We start from the raw sequence: 6969 nt of genomic DNA, 5'->3' as shown, positions 1-6969 counted from the left end.
CAATCCCCTATCCATTAAGTACATAGTTGTCAAATATAAGGGGAAAGGCTATGTTAAAAATACCGCTAAAATGACAACACTACGTGACGGGAATACAGTACAAACAAACGCAGGAACACTCAGCACAGAGAAATACATAAATATATATTATAATAGTACATTACAACATGTAAACTACAATGTAACAACGGACACCTCCCATGAATTTACGACAGCACACCAGGACACCACAAACGAAATATAAACTGCGCGTCACATGAATGAATCAACGTTACAAAAAGTGACGTATTTTTGTGACGATTATATTATCACAGGTAAAGTTCTAAAAATATCTTTCTTTTTTTTTTTTTTTTTAAACAACAAATGGGTACATAATTCTAAACTAAAGTATTAGCAGTGATTTGTTAAATTGGTGAACATGTCGGAAGTTCTTAAAATAGTCTAAGAACAAATGGTTAGTTTAATACTTTTCGAAATAAACTATGATTTAATGATGGTGGTCTATAGTTGCTTACATCCACTTCATTTTAACTCTAGTGGATAGTAATGTTGTCTCAATAGCAATCATACCACATCTCCTTGATTTATATAATCAAAAAGTTGAAAAAAAACACTTTTTAAGTGAATATTCTATAGTAACAGTTCAGGTACATGTATATTCCCAATGATAATTAAAAAGGTCTTCAACCTAATCATATGCATTACAATATACGGTATTTTGTTTTACAGAAGTATGGTGGAGATTATATTCTAAACATTTGGAAAATACTTCTTTCTAAACACTTTAATTTTGAAAATGTTTTTAATTTCATGACATTTGGGAGTGTACTTTGATAACATTGTTAATGCACAACTGTAGTCTATAAATTAATACGATATGATATTATATCATTCTCACAATGTATGTTCCATGAAACTAATCAGAACTGTCATATTCACTGCACATTATCAGATATGATTTGGGATACATAAATCACAATAATTCTGAATGACGTGGAATTTTAAAAGACCTTAAATTTTTATGTTGTTAATGTCGTTATTTTTTGTAAAATTCTTCAAAAGAAAATTCAATTTGTAAAGAATAAAGATGTTTAACATCTAAATGTCAGTAATGAAATTATAATGTGGGTTCATGGAGCGGATGCTTCCTAGACCATTAACATCAAAACTATCATAATTATCATGCATTAACGACGCATTTATGTTGCACTGCATATAGCAATGATGGCTTGTTTTTACCGCTACCAGACTGTTATTCATTGAGATGATCATGGAACATTTGTTTTGTAATTCCGATAGAGGTAAATCTGTTTATATCAGGCTAATATTGATGTCAACAACAAAACTATAAGTTCTTGATTAGCAAATGACAGGTGTATGACATTTGCGTCAATTTTGAAAATATCATCTTGTCATTTGCGCCAAAATTAAGTCTTCCTTTGCGCCAATTATCAATTTTTCATTTGCACCAATTTAATTTGAAAAGGTAAGATCTGATACATTTAGATAAATACCGCCACTTACGTTTACTCAACGTAGCAAGTAAGTAGTGTTCAACGAGTAGATGTTTATGTCATATGTACATGTAGATATATACATGTTTAAGGACCAACAGAAGCCCGCCTCCGGTTGCGGGATTTTCTCGCTGCGTTGAAGACCAATTTTGGCATTGAACTCTTTCATCGCGTTTTTGTCTCTTTGACACATTCTGTTACCCGAAAATTTACATTTTTATGGATGTCATAAAGAAAATTCAGGCAACAACTTATGTAAAAATCAAATCTCTCGACATGCCAGCAGCCGAAAGAAAACATGAAAAGGAAAAAACATACTTTTTAGTGAAAATTATCGAATATGTTGTAGAGATCGCATTTCATCAGAAGGATTGCATACAAATTCTCAGCTAGGAAAGACTTGTACATATGCAAATGTGCTTTTGAAGTGAAACTGTTCCTATTTTTATTAAAAAAAATGCTATTTTACATGTGATGTATATAGTTTGAGAAACTTTTACAATATACTTATCCTGATCGAAATTTCACTTCCAGCTTCCATAAAGATAAAAAAAAAAAACTTCCAGCTTCCGTGGTGAGCAGGGGGCAGATGGCAGACAGAAGGGGATGTTTTTGTTATAATATCAATATATCAATAAATTCTATACAAATATATGTCTCATGACTTGTGTTTACCTGTAAATTGGCCCAAATGAAGGAAAAGAAATTAGCGCAAATACAGGCAGCACTTTCCCAGTTTGATGCACAAACAAAAATGTAAAAGATATGGAATCATTTTTAACATTTTATTGATGGGAAAAATAAACAAACAAAAACAACCATAAAAAACAAAATCAACGAACAAATGTAGTAATAATACTCAACACTGAGTAACAGTTAAAAAAACTTTATTACTAGTATAATAATAGATAGTTCTATCCTGAATTACTATATTCAAAACGTATGAGAGAGAGTACTGGTAATCATATATCATTAGTCGATTAAAAATAGCAAAAAGAGTCAAAACGGCTATCACATTTCCTTATAACATCACACAAAATTAAAAGCCCGGAAATACAGCAGGTGGACGTCTGAAACGTCACCACTCCTGACTTTCACATTAGGCGGTAACGTGACGTTACATTGGAAACCCATTGTAGAAAAAGATTACACTGTATAGTCTTCCGTGTTTTTCTTGAACGAAAAACAGTAGTGAACAGGTGCTTGCATCATTAAAAAATGTGGACATTTTCAAAACTGATTTACCGGCACTTTCAGTTATGTTATTATAATTCTAGAAAAAAGATTGCTTTTATAGTTATCGTAAACAATTAATATATAATTGCAAGTATTATTGAGTTATTAACGAAAAATCAGTGGTGCGTGTTATGTCCCTTACTTGATTTGTGAATATATAAACGTAGTAGTCAACACAAACTAAAGACTGAAGCAAAGCCATAAAAAAAATCAAATTACAGCCTTTTATATAATCAATAAATTGCTTTGTCAAATTATATATCTTTCGGCAAGTGTCAGATTAAACAATCAAAATGTAGTCTTTTCTTTAACATGAGAAACACCGAAGAAAAACATATCTCGCAAATGTAAAAAAAACTCATTCTTATACCAAGGTGAGTATCGAAAGCCTTATATTTCTATATTTGGAAGTTCCGAAGACAATTTAACGAAAACAGACCCCATTGTTTTCCACAACGGTACAAATGATTACTTGCTGTTTGTAATCATTTGTAGAATTATATAAGTGCTGATACAAAATGTATCCAACAAGCGTAATTTTTAGAATGGCTATATGTTTCTATTAACGAAGAACCAGGTTTTTTTTTCATTACACTTTAAGATTTGCCAAAAGGGCTTTATTGCGTGTTGGTTTGGTATCGCAAAGTTTTCTCTGGAAAGCAACCACAATACCTTTTACTGACCTGCACGGTAAATGGAAAGGAAATATATCTTGGTCTTTGATCATTAATTTATTCCATAAGGAAACTATAGAGAAGAAAAACTTTAATTATACATTGTAAGCACGAATGTCAAAATCAATTTTGTGGAAATAAACTGAATAGCTCATCAACCTGATCTTTTGATCCTCTTATTGTCTTGGCGCTTTAAGAAACAATATAACCTTAATCAGAAATTTGGTCAAAGTAACAATTATTTAATTACCTGTAAGATTGAATTATTGTAAAGGGAATGGTGATATAAACTCATGCATAAATTCAATCATCTGTGATGTAAACTTTCTCACTTCCAATTTTTTATCCTGGTATCTATGATTGGTTTATATTAAAAGAGCAATAATCATTAAACAAAATTTTACAATATGTAAAAAAGTTTATACCTGCATGTTTCAAGACTTATATTTCGTGACAATGAACATCCCTTAATTTCTTACCTAGATTAATAAATTAAGACACACGCGTTGTTAGTCAATATTAAAAAAAATATAAAATAAAGCGAATAACATATTCATATTTAAAAACACTGGAGTAAGTAACGATTCGTCAATTTGAGTTATGAAACATTGTTTACACGTTTCTGTGTGCGTGTCAAAAAAGAAAACGAGGAATTGACTCTTATCAAGTAACGTGGAAAAAAAACAGAGTATCAGGTCTAATACTGCTGTTCTGTTATTATCATTATTATAACTGTAACACGACGGATTCCACTAGTGGAGCAGGAACTACTTACCCTTCCGTTTTTTTGTGCGGTTCATGTTCCTCAATCTTTAGTTTTCTTTGTAGATTTTTGTTTCTGTTAAGCTTTTCGTCGATTTTCATTTTGCTTATGGCGTTGTTGAACAATCCCTAATTATTCCGATTTCTTTTCATGTATCTTGAATAAAGTGCCTATCTACTCACGATTTATTTTGAAACAAACACTTGCTCCACAGGCATATATTAATGGTTTAAAGATCATTACATCAAAATAAAATGATATTTGACTAATCTAAAGAAACAATCTGATTAATCACGAATTTTAAATACTAATTACTTGCATGCCAGTGCATATCCAAACCAATATGATAGAAATTCAAATGGAAAAACATTTTAATTCCAGATACCACACTGAATATAAATAGTGGGTTCAGTATTGCTTGTATGAGTATTGTTCGTTTGAAAACGTAGAAATTATTAAGGTACTTAGGTTTCAACTCTTTCAGGCAAAGTGGACCAAAGTGGATTCGTTTAAAGCCTTTTCCTGTAACGAAAAAGGAAAGTATTCTAGATACACTTACTGGAAATGTGAAGATATGATTGAAGCTTTAAATTTTCTCCTGGACAACATATATGTACGTTTCGGCGACAAAATGTATCAACAGGTAGTAGGTATTCCTTTGGGCACTAACTGCGCCCCTTTAATAGCAGATTTATTCCTGTAAATTCCTGCTATGAATCTCAGTTTATGACCAAACTCAGTAAAGACACGTCATTGTTACATTTGGTTGATACATTCAACAATACCTATCGTTATCTTGATGATATTTGTTCGTTAAATAATCCAGACTTCTCTAAATATACTACCGAAATTTACCCAAAGGAACTTATTTTAAATAAATCTAACATAAACAGCAGTAGTTGTCCTTTTCTAGATATTATTTCATTTCTCCTTAAATACTGTACAGGAAGTTTTATCTAGCACTTATTGTATAGTTTTATTGTTGATATTCACCCCATATGTACCAAGTGTTAAATTAGTTTTATTGATATTAAAGAAATTTCTTGGTATTCCTAAACAGAAGATTTTATACACACAGAAGAATTTTCATTTACCTGTGTATAATATGAAGCAGGTTTTTTCAAAAGTGATGATTTTCTAAATATTGTTTAACATTTCACAGTGGTATCATACTTTGTTTAAACCTGTTTATTTACTTTTGACCTTAATTATTTATCCCTTATAATTTTTATTAACTATGTATTTGCATTCAGGTATCACAGATCAAATTTATTCGTTCATTGTGTGTTAATTTACGTTTTTTGATTGAGTTAAGCCTTCCAATTGATATTTTATAGTGTGTCTTTCTATGTTGTGATGTTATACTATTGTTTCAGAAAAGGGAGAAGTTTTGGTACCATTTAAACGTTTAATCCCGCTGAAAATGTTTGCACCTGTCCTAAGTCAGGAATCTGATGTACAGTAGTTGTCGTCTGTTTATGTAGTTCATACGTGTTTCTCGTTTCTCGTTTTTATATAGATTAGACCGTTGGTTTTCCCGTTTAAATGGTTTTACACTAGTAATTTCGGGGCCCTTTATAGCTTGCTGTTCGGTGTGAGCCAATGATCCGTGTTGAAGGCCGTACCTTGACCTATAATGGTTTACTTTTATAAATTGTTACTTGGATGGAGAGTTGTCTCATTGGCACTCATACCACATCTTCCTATATCTATTAGACATTTCATTTTTTAAAGGGAAACTAAAAATCCGACAAAAGAGACGCTTTTTCATTCCCTATTGTTAATTTTCCCTTTTAAGACGGCGATGTTCCTTTGGCTCCATCATACGGTGTTTATATGTCTTAACTCGTTCGTTATTCCCGTGTGTGTAGTGATGTCATAGATTTTAACGAACGTAATCAATGCATCACTGGTAAATTATTAAGTCAGGGATTTCGTTACCATAAATTGTTTAAAACTTTTACTAGATTCTTTCATAGATACAAAGATTTGATTTGTAACTTTGTATTAAAAACGGTGTTTCACATCCAAAATCTTACGGTAATATTGAACTAAAAGCGCGGAAATCACTATGTGATCCGTGTAAACTCATCGAACCTTTAAACATACTTATTAGTAAAGGTTATCTTACCAATGTTGTAATTAGATTTTTGAATATAGTTTACATTGGCACACATATCGATTTTGTCATCAACAGATTAAAACATAACTAAATTTGTATTCTATTCAAACGTTTTTTTGGGATGTATAGATACACATCCACGTTCATTTTCTATATAGAGATTACTCTATCTATACATTACATTATACATATTTATTAACAGGTTAACTATCCCACTGCCTGTCGATACTTTTATTTTAGCATGCCACAAGTCAAGTCTTCTTTGACTGTCCATGACGTTAAAACACTAAATCCCTGGGATGTGTTTTAGTTGATTTTAGTCTCTGATGCATGATTTTTTATTATTAATTGTTTTTGGCTTTTAACTAGCTTTCAGTAACTGCGAGTACTCTCAAATCGTACTTTCGTGTTAATTTGACCTGTTGATGCAATTTGTAATGTATTTTTGTTATTTATTGTTTACTTATTCAGTGTTATATCTAGTCTCACTATTTTTAACATATACCACCTTTGATTAGTGTTTAGTATGACGATAAATTTTCACTTTACTAGGAACAACAAAACTATTTATTTCGTAAAAATTATTTCCTTACTCCATGTATACCTTACTACAAAATTTATTTTATTTACTTGTGTACGTTATTTTATTTGGCGACATTT

Source organism: Mytilus californianus, unplaced genomic scaffold (genome assembly GCF_021869535.1).
Source record: "Mytilus californianus isolate M0D057914Y unplaced genomic scaffold, xbMytCali1.0.p SCAF_9, whole genome shotgun sequence".
Lineage (NCBI taxonomy): Eukaryota > Metazoa > Mollusca > Bivalvia > Mytilida > Mytilidae > Mytilus > Mytilus californianus.
Note: the sequence above shows the minus strand (reverse complement) of the source record.